This window comes from Hyperolius riggenbachi, chromosome 10 (genome assembly GCF_040937935.1).
Source record: "Hyperolius riggenbachi isolate aHypRig1 chromosome 10, aHypRig1.pri, whole genome shotgun sequence".
NCBI classification, from domain to species: domain Eukaryota; kingdom Metazoa; phylum Chordata; class Amphibia; order Anura; family Hyperoliidae; genus Hyperolius; species Hyperolius riggenbachi.
In genome coordinates this window covers 198,643,612-198,655,883 of record NC_090655.1, presented here as the reverse complement: position 1 = coordinate 198,655,883, position 12,272 = coordinate 198,643,612, and the positions used below count along the sequence as shown (strand labels likewise).

General features: G+C 44.2%; 1 non-coding gene across 1 annotated transcript; it reads left to right on the top strand.

Moving 5' to 3' along the window:
* Nucleotides 1–11,920: 11,920 nt before the first annotated feature.
* On the top strand, nucleotides 11,921–11,991 carry TRNAG-CCC (transfer RNA glycine (anticodon CCC)). The gene has a single exon. It is a non-coding gene; the product is annotated as a tRNA-Gly (tRNA).
* Nucleotides 11,992–12,272: the final 281 nt, after the last annotated feature.

Here is a 12,272-nt window from a genome sequence, read left to right as displayed (position 1 = left end):
TCCCATTGACAATCTGAAAGGGAGAATAACCAGAGGATGCGTTTTTCAGGTTATTGTGGGCAAATTCGGCAAATGGAAGGAATCTTGTCCAGAGATGTTGTGCATCTGCTATGTAACATCTAAGAAATTGCTCCATGGACTGATTGATCCTCTCCGTCTGCCCATTAGTCTGGGGATGGTAACCTGAAGAAAATGATAAAGAAATCCCCAGATCCTTACAAAAGGCCCTCCAGAATTTTGACACAAATTGTACCCCCCTATCAGATACAATATCCACCGGAATTCCATGTAACTTAAAGATGTTATTAATAAACAAATCTGCCAATTTTTGGGCAGATGGAAACCCAGACAGAGCAACGAAATGTGCCATTTTACTAAATCTGTCCGTAACAACCCAGATGACAGTGTTACCTTCAGATTCAGGCAGCTCACCCACAAAATCCATGGAAATGTGAGACCATGGAACCTGTGGAGAAGGCAGGGGCTGAAGAGAGCCTGCTGGAGCTTTCCTGGAGGACTTACTCCTGGCACAGACAGAGCAGGACTTAACAAATTCCTCACAATCAGACATGTAAGAAGGCCACCAGACTGCCCTATTCAAGAGTTCCTGGGTTCTGGCAATACCTGGATGTCCCACATTCTTATGTTCATGAAACATCTGGAGCACCCGTTCCCGAAAACGAATAGGGACGTACAGAAGTCCCTCAGGTTTTCCATTGGGAACATTGGACTGGCATGCAATAAGCGATTTTGACAAGTCTTCGGAGATCTCCGTGGCTGACAGAAAATACCTTTCAGGTAGAATATTGACAGGGGTGGCTGGTAGGGCAGATTCAGATTCAAAACACCTGGATAAGGCGTCAGCCTTAACATTCTTATCCCCAGGCTTATAGGTTATGATAAAATCAAACCGGGAAAAAAAAAGTGCCCATCTCGCCTGCCTGGGTGTTAATCTTTTGGCCTTCTCAATGTATTCAAGGTTCTTATGGTCAGTATAAACAGTAAAGGGAAATTCTGCCCCCTCCAACCAATGACGCCACTCCTCTAGAGCTAACTTAACAGCCAACAATTCCCGGTTCCCCACATCATAATTCCTCTCTGCCGGTGCAAACTTTCTTGAAAAAAATGCACAAGGATGAACCTTATTATCGGGTCCAAAAGCTTGCGAGAGGACTGCCCCAACCCCAACCTCCGATGCATCTACCTCTACTATGAAGGGGCGGGTGACGTCAACATGACGCAATATGGGGGCGGAACAAAAAGATCTTTTTAATGATTGAAAGGCCTCAATGGCCTCTGGTGACCAGTTAGTCGCATCAGCGCCTTTCTTGGTCAACTGGGTCATGGGGGCGACAACTGAAGAGTACCCCTTAATAAACCGCCTATAATAGTTAGCAAAGCCTAAAAATCTCTGCAGGGCTTTGAGGCCTGAAGGTTGCGGCCAATCCAAAACTGCTGAGACTTTGCTTGGATCCATTGCCAGTCCAGAGGTGGAAATGATATACCCTAAAAATGCCACCTCTTTCACCTCGAAGAGGCATTTCTCCAGTTTAGCATATAACTGGTTCTCCCTGAGCTTCTGTAACACAAATTTTACATGCTGCCTGTGTTCCTGTAAATTTTTTGAAAAAATTAGAATATCATCCAGATAGACCACTGTGAACCTGCCAGACACATCTCTGAAAATATCATTTACAAACTCCTGAAAGACAGCTGGGGCATTGCACAATCCAAAGGGCATAACTAAATACTCATAGTGACCGTCAGGAGTGTTAAATGCGGTCTTCCACTCGTCGCCCTCTCTAATCCGAATAAGATTGTATGCCCCCCTCAAGTCTAATTTTGAAAAAACACAGGCCTCAGTAATCTGAGTAAACAGGTCATCAATGAGTGGAAGAGGGTATCGATTTTTTATGGTGATTTTGTTTAGCTGCCTGTAGTCTATGCAGGGGCGAAGACCACCATCCTTTTTTTTAACAAAAAAGAAACCTGCACCCGCAGGAGACTTGGAGGCGCGGATAAATCCCTTCTCCAAGTTCTCCTTGATGTAATCTTTCATTGCAACCTTTTCAGGGCTGGAGAGGTTGTACAAACGACCCCTAGGAGGCAGTGTACCCGGTCTCAATTCAATGGGGCAGTCATAGGGTCTATGTGGAGGCAACCTGTCAGCAGATCGAGGACAAAATACATCGGAAAAATCAGTGTACTGAGATGGGACCCCCTGGACCTGGACCTCTGAAGCACACACAGAAATAGATTTCAGACAATTCTCCTGACAATAGGGGGACCAGGCAGATAATTGACCCTCTTTCCAGTCTATTTGAGGGGAATGCTTCTTCAACCATGGTAGCCCCAGTATGACGGATGAGGTGGCCATCTTTAGAACATAGAACTGGATGACCTCAGTGTGCAATACTCCAACCTGAAGTGTGAGCGGCGGAGTTTGACAAAGAGGTGTCTTGTTCTGTAAAGGAGAGTCATCGATTGCTGTAACATAGATGTGTCTTTGTATGGGAAGAATGGGAATGTTAAAGTTTAAAGCAAGGTCTCTGTCAATGAAGTTGGCAGCTGACCCAGAGTCAACAAATGCAGAGGTAAGGAAGTCACTGTTCTCCCAATGAAGAGAACAGGGCAGCAAGATTTTATTCTGACATGGAGGTAGAACTGGCTCGCTTAGGGTGGTACCTCCAACCATCCCTAAGCGGACAAGTTTTCCGCCTTCTTACTGCAGTTCTGCACTCGATGACCCCTTTCCCCACAATATAGACACAGACCCTCCTTCCTTCTCCTAGCTTTCTCAGCGACTGAGAGTCGTCCGTGCCCCAACTGCATTGGCTCCTCCTCTGGAACCTCAGGGGAACCAACAGTAGAGGGCGCTCTAACTAGCACAGATGACCTGCCCTTTTTATGATAACGAATGCGTCTATCGATTTTAACCGATAAGGCAATAGCTGCATCTACGTCTTTGGGCTCAGGGTGGCTTATCATGACATCAATAATAGACTCAGAGAGACCGGTCATGTATGTGTCTAGAAGAGTGAACTGATCCCACCTCGCTGAGACCGCCCACCTTCTAAACTCGGCAGCGTACTCCTCAACCATACGATTGCCTTGCTTTAGGCTTCGGAGTTTACGCTCGGCAGTGCCGGCTAAATCAGGATCCTCATATATGATGGCCATGTTCTTGAAAAACTCGGACACAGAAGATAAGGCAGTGTGACCCTCAGGTAAGCTGAAAGCCCATGTCTGAGAATCCCCTTGTAACAAAGTTTTAATTAAAGTTACTCTCTGTACCTCAGAACCAGATGACATGGGCCTCATCTGAAAATAGGCTAAACAACGATTTTTGAAATTACTGAAGTCGGACCGAGAACCAGAAAATCTTTCAGGAAGAGCCATCTTAGGCTCGCTACTGGCTGGGGAGGGTAGAATATTAAGTGGTGCCGGTAGTTTCTGAAAGGCCTCAGTCAGCTGGTTGATCTGGACCTGCTGAGCAGCAACGGTGTTTCTAAGCTCATCGACTGCTGCAGTTAAAGTCTGCAACTGCTCGGCAACTCCCTCCATGTTACTTTTACTGGTCTGCAGTACTGTAATGTGGTGATTGGTGCATACACTTCAGAGTTTTCTGATTATTAGTGATCCGCAGTATCACTAGTAATACAGATATATTTGATTATATGGTGATCTGCGGCATCACCAATAATACAAATATTTATGCGTACTCTGGAAAACACAAGGAACAGATAACTTGTGGAAAACCCACCACACTGACGTTAACTCAGAGGGAAGGTGACCTCTGGAAGGAAGGGCAGTGTGTGCGATTCTGCGACTAGGATAAGAACGCAGAATTGCGTTCCTCAACAGTAATGATATGCTGAGGAGTTACTGAGTTCCCCGCAAGAAGAACTCAGCAAAGTAAACCCTTTAGTGGAAACCCACTAAAGGGGGCGAAGTCAAACGGAAAACGGTTCGGTATCAGAACTGGCAGAGAAGTACCGAATCGTCAGACAGAAATCAAGATCAGAGGTCAAGCCAAGGTCAGCAACGGGAAATCAGATGAGCAGAGGTACAGAATCGAGAAACACAAGGGAAGTCAGAAGCCAAGCCAATAGTCGGTAACGGTACGGGCTGGCGAGGTACAAAATCAGGAGACAAGAGAATAATGAGGTAACAGGCAAAAGGTCATACACAATATACAATGCAATTAGTACTTTAGGCTATCAACAGAATCTGGCTAAGTGTGGATCCCCAGCTCCAGCTGGTTCTAGCACACTTTGGGATCTGACTAGGGTCTGAGTGCTAACACACAAGTATTCGCTGACTGCAGACAACTTGCAACTGACAGAATGCCTGCTTTTATACTGTGCTGGACTCAAACAGCCCGCCCAGCCATTCAACCAATCACAACGTGGCTCAAGGACCTTGCAGCACAGCTCAAGGACCTTGCTGAGGTCAGCTGACCAGCTGGTCAGCTGACTCTCTTTCTAAGAGTATAAAAGGCTCTACTGCACACGCGCGCGGCCCCTACGGGGTCCAGACTGTCATGAGAGGTGTCTCGGCGAGCAGCATGCCATGAGGCCTGTGAAGGTGTTCCAGGAGTGCAGCCTCGACGTGGAGTATGCCGAGAGGTCTGCGACTGAACGGTGGATCGTGCTACCGCTGCGGACGTGGACGTTTCTCCGCGTTCCGCATGCGACCATGCGGGCGGTTGCGCTGCTGATGCGGACGCGAACAAACGTCCGCGTTCAGCCTGCTGCTGCCTCATTACAGTTAGAAATCTTTATTCACTCAGCTGAGGACCCTTTTATATACCAGCTTTTTATTAGAGCAGAAACAGGCTAGCTGCAGCCTGGCTAGTCACAAAAGGGTGGAGACTTCCTCCACCTGTCGATCTTTATACCCCAGTTAACATGCTAATATATTCCTCCCTCCAAACAGTCTGTAATCCTATGAGTCCAATGAGCAATGTCCAGTATTTTCTTTTGGGTGGGTCCGGTCCTCCTCTGTGTCCTTCATAAATGAATAGAAAGTCAACAAGAAAGAGAAATCCTCTGACATCAGTTCCTTGTCTCATGTCCTTCAAAATCACCCACACTTTCAGAGAACTGGTTTTAGGCTGTTCTTTCCAACTCACTGCCCCGTGCTTGGTACAGAATGACACTGGGGGGAGGTTTGGAAGGTGCTGTGGAAAAACATGAGACTGCGCACAGTGAATAGTTCAGGAAGAATACATAACATATATATGATATCGTGATAATTCTCTGGTTAACAATAATACTATTACTTTAAAGTGTCACTCTAACACACTAATCTGATTCTGTGCATGTGGTCCTTATAATCACATGAAGATATAAAGGGTATAAAGGATATACATAAAGATTAACAGATTAATTATAAAATTCTTTCCACATTTCCCTCCTGTTTATAATTAATACTGTGGGTTGTGGCTTGATCATATATGTGTATAAAAAGAAATATTTACATTCACATTTCTGTGCTTATGCTTACTTAAACCTCAGGTATCTGCAAATGTGTCTCCACTACAGGGGTTAGAAATTCAAGCAAACACAGCCTTCTATTCCCCTTTGCTGCAAATGGGTATGCACTACAGCAAGTCAGGGCATAGAAGTGAAATGATCAAAAAAACAAAAATCAGGCTCTGGCCGTGAGCTGGAATTATTGCCTCACACGTTGGCCTGGCCATCTCCCTCCAGCATACCATCATAATCTCCTCCCAAATCACCGTATGCTTCTTCATCATGCTGTGCTAAGGCTGCATACATAGTAATACTCATATGCTTATCTATCAACCTTGCAAAAAATGTTCTCAGCATTGGAAAAATACAGCAGGCTAGCAGGAATAGAACCATAAGAACAGTTAGGAATGCGATACCAAAACTCTGAAAAAATGAAGTCCAGCTTCCAAACCAGTTCTGTAACCAGTCTGTTATTGGGTTTGAAACACCTGAGTTTCGTTTCAGCTCTTCGGATAGGTCTTTTAACTGCTGAAGAGCCACTGTCACTTTTCCATCAGGGGATGTATTATCTGGAATGTAGGTACAACATTGTTCCCCAAAAAATTCACATACACCCCCTTTCTCTGCCAACAGCATATCTAATGCAATTCTATTCTGCAATGCTGTTAATGATGTTGCTTTCAGTTGCTCTGCCAAACCTTCGATAGCATCTCTAGTATAATTAACAAATCTCTGCTGATTGTAGTAAATGTAATTAATCCAATCCACATTTTTGTTAACTGTTGGCCATAAGAAAATTGACTCAAACCCTGCAGCAATTTGGTTCCTAGCCTTGAACTCGTCTGGCACCCCTCTGGGGACCCCTATTGCATCAATATATACATATGGGTCCAAACTCCCTTTTGGTGCCTCTCTTCTACTCCGGTGTACCTTTTTATCCACCAAAATTTTAAAGGACTCATAGGGCAATATAGTGACATGTTCTATCATCCAGACAGGGGCACACAACCCTTTCCATTCTGGTGGCAATGATGATTCTGCTTTGTTGGGTTCACAAGTCCACCAAGTATCTTCTAACTGCCATTTTGTTCCTAGGCTTAACCCTTTATCATCGGTTATCTCCACTATTTCTCCACAATACTTGATCATTGGATGGTTACTGGGGGCAGTTCTATTATAGCACGTAAGATTGCTGGCTGTAGCAAATGCACGCTGTGGCGTGCCTGGTACCTTCATACGGACTCTCTCTGTAGTACAGTTCCGTGGTTGATTCACACTTATCATACTTTGTATCATACATTCTAATTCAGACCCACTCGCCACTACTGGTACCAGAGCAATCTGCGGTCTAGCTGCTGCACACACAATACAATCAAACACATTCACTCGGTACATTCACTCGGTCTGCAGTAAAAATTGCCAAAGTAATCCAAAAAATTAAAAATTCCACCGATCACTAGAACTATATTACTAATCACGTTCATCTTGTTAGTAATGTCCGGTGGGGATGGGTCAGTAGTCTCTTTGTCTATCCTGTCATTGCTGTTCAATGGAGGTCGTTTAGTCATTGTCATTCCAGGACTCTTCTTCTTCTTTAATGATGCTATGGCTCTAACCCAACTTCCCCTATGTAGCCTTTTTTAGGTATCTGTTCCCCCTTTTTTATCTCCTTTTCACCATGGTTCAAGATAAAGAACTACACCTGTGCCTTAGGAAGAATCCTCTAATATCTTCCCACAGCCTTTGAGATCGTGGTCGCACTGAGGTTCAAGCAAATGTTCCCGTCGCCTCAGGATCTCAAATTTCCGCCCCTCTTTACCCCGTGGTGCTAACTATCAAGAACAGATTGTATCTGGCTACTGTTTTAAAAGGAAATGACCGCTAAGCGTTCTTCTTGAGCAAGATTCAAACAACATTTCTTTTGTTTCAAAAGCCACCGAAGCTTCATGTGAGTGTTCGTAGCAAGCTGTGGCTCTGGATCTTTTAATTAATCTGGATTCGGAGGGCCCATGTGCGCCCTCTTGCAATGGCTTAAATGTTCCCATGTGGTTTTATTCTAATTTAGCCACTATCCCTCCTGTTGACACATGTAAGACTCATGTGTCATCACCACAAATAAATTGGACAAAATCAGTCAAAGGAAGGTTAGTAGGTCAGCAATGTACAGAGCGACCTGTAGGTAAAGTCTTAGACTGCAAGTCAGCAGAGGGAGTTGTAGTTGCATATGTCAGGACTGCCAAGTCGTTGCCACGGGAGATGAGGGGATTGGGATGTTGCACACATGTGAATGGCCAGTGTTGTGGGAGCCCGGAGAACATCCATGGTCTGTGGGACGGGTGGGCTCCTCAGTTGCTGACACCTAACCCTGCGGACGCCACTAAGCCGCAGACGTATGCATGATGGGAAAGCATACAGGCTGGTAGTGAAAACAGTGGGGGACGGGATCCCATATAACAGGGTGGCGTAGGGTAAGTGATAAACACACAGCTTGAGCAAAGACGCAGATAGAAGCTTATCTATTCTACGATGTTCTTCAGCTCACTACTGTAAGACCTGTTGGTGTATTCCCTCCTGTGCACATAAAACTGATCCACAGGGATTTGTTAATTGCCCTGCGGACAAGTCACTGCGCGCAGATGCGGATGGGAAAAAACATCCTCTGGTCAATAAACAACACAGAAAACAAAAGTACAGGGGCTAGGGTGGTGCAGCTTTTTTGGACAATGAAGACGTAAATGCCCAAGCAAACTGGCTGTGCAGCATAGGCGGGGGGGGGGGGATGAATGGATGGATGGAGCTGGTGGGATTGGGCTGGTGGGGGTGCGGTGGGGCTGGGGGGGGGGTGGGGCTGGTGGGGGTGGGGTTGGGCTCTTGGCAGAGAACTACGATCATGCATCCCTCTCTGCAGTCCGCCATTAGACAAGGCATTGTAGTCAAAATATTTTTATCAAAGTCATTTTACTGAACTCCTTCTAACATATCCATGAACTATAAAAATTTAATCAGGTGTCAATCAAAACGGCCAATCAATCGATGACAATGACCCACATACTACAGCAATGCAGCAATCAATTGTTCCCAGAAGCAAAAAACAAAAATCATCATATTTACTCTTATAATTGAAAGTAATATCTGCGGGGTTTCTCTTTTTTTTTTTTTTTAATATCCCGCATTCTGGGTTTCAAAACAAATATATATATTAACTTCTTTTCAAACAAACCTTTCATCTTGCGACATGCATTCTCTTAAATCACCCTGTTCCGCTTCAACACACATACACACATCTAGGCTGGGACTAGTAGTCCATGAAGCCTCTTGCCCCCTCCTCAGAAATGTGGGCGTAACTCATACCTTCTCACAGATTCCAGACAGAAACTCCACTCAAATTTCACAGAATTCAACAGTACAAACACATTTCAAATAACCGACATTCACAGACAAACAGTAAGAATCACTTTTAAATTTTCAATCTTCAGACAAACATCAAACAGACAGAGTATAAAACTTGTACAGACATCTGTATACTGTACAAACTACCCAAACAACAAACAGACAGACAAACAGCAGCTCATAACTTGTGGATTTCTCCTATAGGCCCCCCTCCTCCCCCTCTGCTGCACACTCCCCAGGGAGCTCTGGTGATTTAGATTTCAGAGCTCAGAATTCCCAGCTTCACATCTTACACACCACAACGTAACATTCCATCTTGACATTCGCTTTTCAGTAATACACTTACACATTTACCTTCAACTTAGGGCACAAATTAGTACCCTTAACTACACTTTGTCACTGTGGCCCCTCTGGCCCTCTGGGGGCAATTCCGGGCCTGGTGATCTTTCAACCCACATTCAAAACATTCTCCGCGTTGCTTGCGACCTTCATGATCCTTGAATCTGCGCTTTTGTGGGCGTGCGATGCGCCCACGGTCATTCACATAACAACCATTCTTGTCACTGCAACCATAGACATTTGTAGCAACTTTCTTAACTTTCTTTTCCTTCTTAATCACACATACAGGATGCCGGGCATCTTTTAGAAAATCACTCGGTCCGCAGATTCTATGATCCACAACATATTGTGTGACACACTTGCACAATCCTTCAGTCAAAACCTCACGTACAGCAATCCTACACCGTTCATAAGGGGAATCTGTTGTTTCAGCAGCAGGGGGAGCTATACCTCTATATTTGCTAAAAACCTTCATCACTTTACCCAGTAGCTCATCTATGTCTGATGCATTAATACCATATTCCGCCTCATATGTCTGGGAGGTCCCATTCACCTTTTGTGGGAGGGGCTGAGTTTGGTTTTGGGGAAGGCCCCGGGGAACTTGGCATACAGTAGATGGTATCTCCTCCAAGTCTTTGTTCTCTATCCTTAACCAATGTGCTAAGACTTGGCCCCTCCTTGTACATGCTTCTAGTAGCCATCTTTGAGCTTCTGGTAAACCATATTGCTTCTCTAAAACCACACTACCCTGAACATCACATTTAATTTGAAAAACAAGTTTCTTTACAACTGTCAAAATGCAGATACCCTAAAACCCTATATTTATTCCCCACAGGCTGCGATATTTTACCCAATTTGTTTTTACTTTTTCCTGCGCATAACACATACATCATTAATGGCCATAACTTTGCTTGCACCTTGCCCCATTGATCTATATACAGCACTATGATGTAACACTTCCTGCTGTTTCAATCCCGTTCACTCACTTATTGTTGGATTTACAATGTCCCGCGGTCCCCTCCCGGAATATACTGCCTTCTATGCACAAAGATGTAACAATTCCTGCAATTACAGCGCAAAGATCTTACAATTCCCGCTGAGGCAGAGTGCCTGCACTAAGATGGAAACATTCCTGCCAAGGCACCTCGAGGGCTGCAGCTGAGACCTGGACAACACTCAACGTGATGAACCTCTGTGTGGGCTAATCTCGACTGAAGTACAGAAACAATCTGTGATCTAGATCCACTCCGATATTACTGCCTGTTACGCGGCTGTGTTCTATTACAAAAACGTACAATTCCGCTGAGGCACACGGTAGCTTAGGAAACTGACCACAGATTGCGTCATACAAAACAATATAACAACACATCAAAACTTATACTCTAATTTTGCGCAGCCCTGTGTATGAGAAGTTACAGAAACAAAAGGTAGTACTTACAATTAAGAAGCTTTCAGGACACCCGAGAAGTTTGTTTTTGAATCCTAAGCAGGCGATTTCACCGACCTTGGCTGAAGAAGTCTCACGGTTCGAAATAAACCGTATGTCACAAGGACGTGAGATCTAGTTGCGTTTGGCCACCTTTTTTGAAAGGAACGTAGCCTCAGTGGACTTACACCGGCTTGCTATCAGATTCGCCAGTCGCAAACGCGCTCCTAGGCCTCAAATCTCTGTGACTATAGGTTTTCCGGTTCGAATTAGGACCAGATGTTAAAGGAAAATTATTTACTCATGAGACACTCTTCATTCAGTTGCCAAAATGTTAGAAATCTTTATTCACTCAGCTGAGGACCCTTTTATATACCAGCTTTTTATTAGAGCAGAAACAGGCTAGCTGCAGCCTGGCTAGTCACAAAAGGGTGGAGACTTCCTCCACCTGTCGATCTTTATACCCCAGTTAACATGCTAATATATTCCTCCCTCCAAACAGTCTGTAATCCTATGAGTCCAATGAGCAATGTCCAGTATTTTCTTTTGGGTGGGTCCGGTCCTCCTCTGTGTCCTTCATAAATGAATAGAAAGTCAACAAGAAAGAGAAATCCTCTGACATCAGTTCCTTGTCTCATGTCCTTCAAAATCACCCACACTTTCAGAGAACTGGTTTTAGGCTGTTCTTTCCAACTCACTGCCCCGTGCTTGGTACAGAATGACACTGGGGGGAGGTTTGGAAGGTGCTGTGGAAAAACATGAGACTGCGCACAGTGAATAGTTCAGGAAGAATACATAACATATATATGATATCGTGATAATTCTCTGGTTAACAATAATACTATTACTTTAAAGTGTCACTCTAACACACTAATCTGATTCTGTGCATGTGGTCCTTATAGTCACATGAAGATATAAAGGGTATAAAGGATATACATAAAGATTAACAGATTAATTATAAAATTCTTTCCACAATAGGCTACATTTATGTAAGGCTCTTAGAAATAGCTTGATCTGTAGAGATAGCTACCTAGAGCAGATTCAAAGTAGTGAAAATGTTAGCAGCTAAAGTGTAGCAATTGTGAAAATTAAATTAAAATAAGCTTGCATTGCCTTTCCTTTAAGTGATATACTCCAAAAGATGTCTTCAGAAAGTTTTTTGAGAATTTCACCTTGGCCAGCATGCTTAGACAGATTGGTAGAAAAACAGTGCATTTTTGCTTGATGATGATGAAAAATGTCGGAAAGCAGTGGCTGAGGCTTGAGCCATAAGATAAAATGCCCACAAGCGCTAGTAGTGTAGGGGTATCATGCAAGATTCCCATTCTTGTGACCTGGGTTCAAGTCCCGGCTAGCGCAGGATAGCACTTTTATACGTCTTCAGTCAAAAGAAGCAAGGAAATGCATTTCCACTTGATAACATTTTCAAAGTCTTATCTCTTGCAGGTGTAGCTATCATGTGCCACACTTTCCCGAACCTAAAGCAAAAGCTTATGCAGGTTGAACGATTTTTTCCTTCTAAACAATGCACGGTGCCTGCCTGTCCTGCTAATCCTCTGCCTTCCAATACTTCTAGCCATAGACCCTGATCAAACATGCAGATCAGATTTTCTGACTACAGTTGGACTAGATTAGCCACA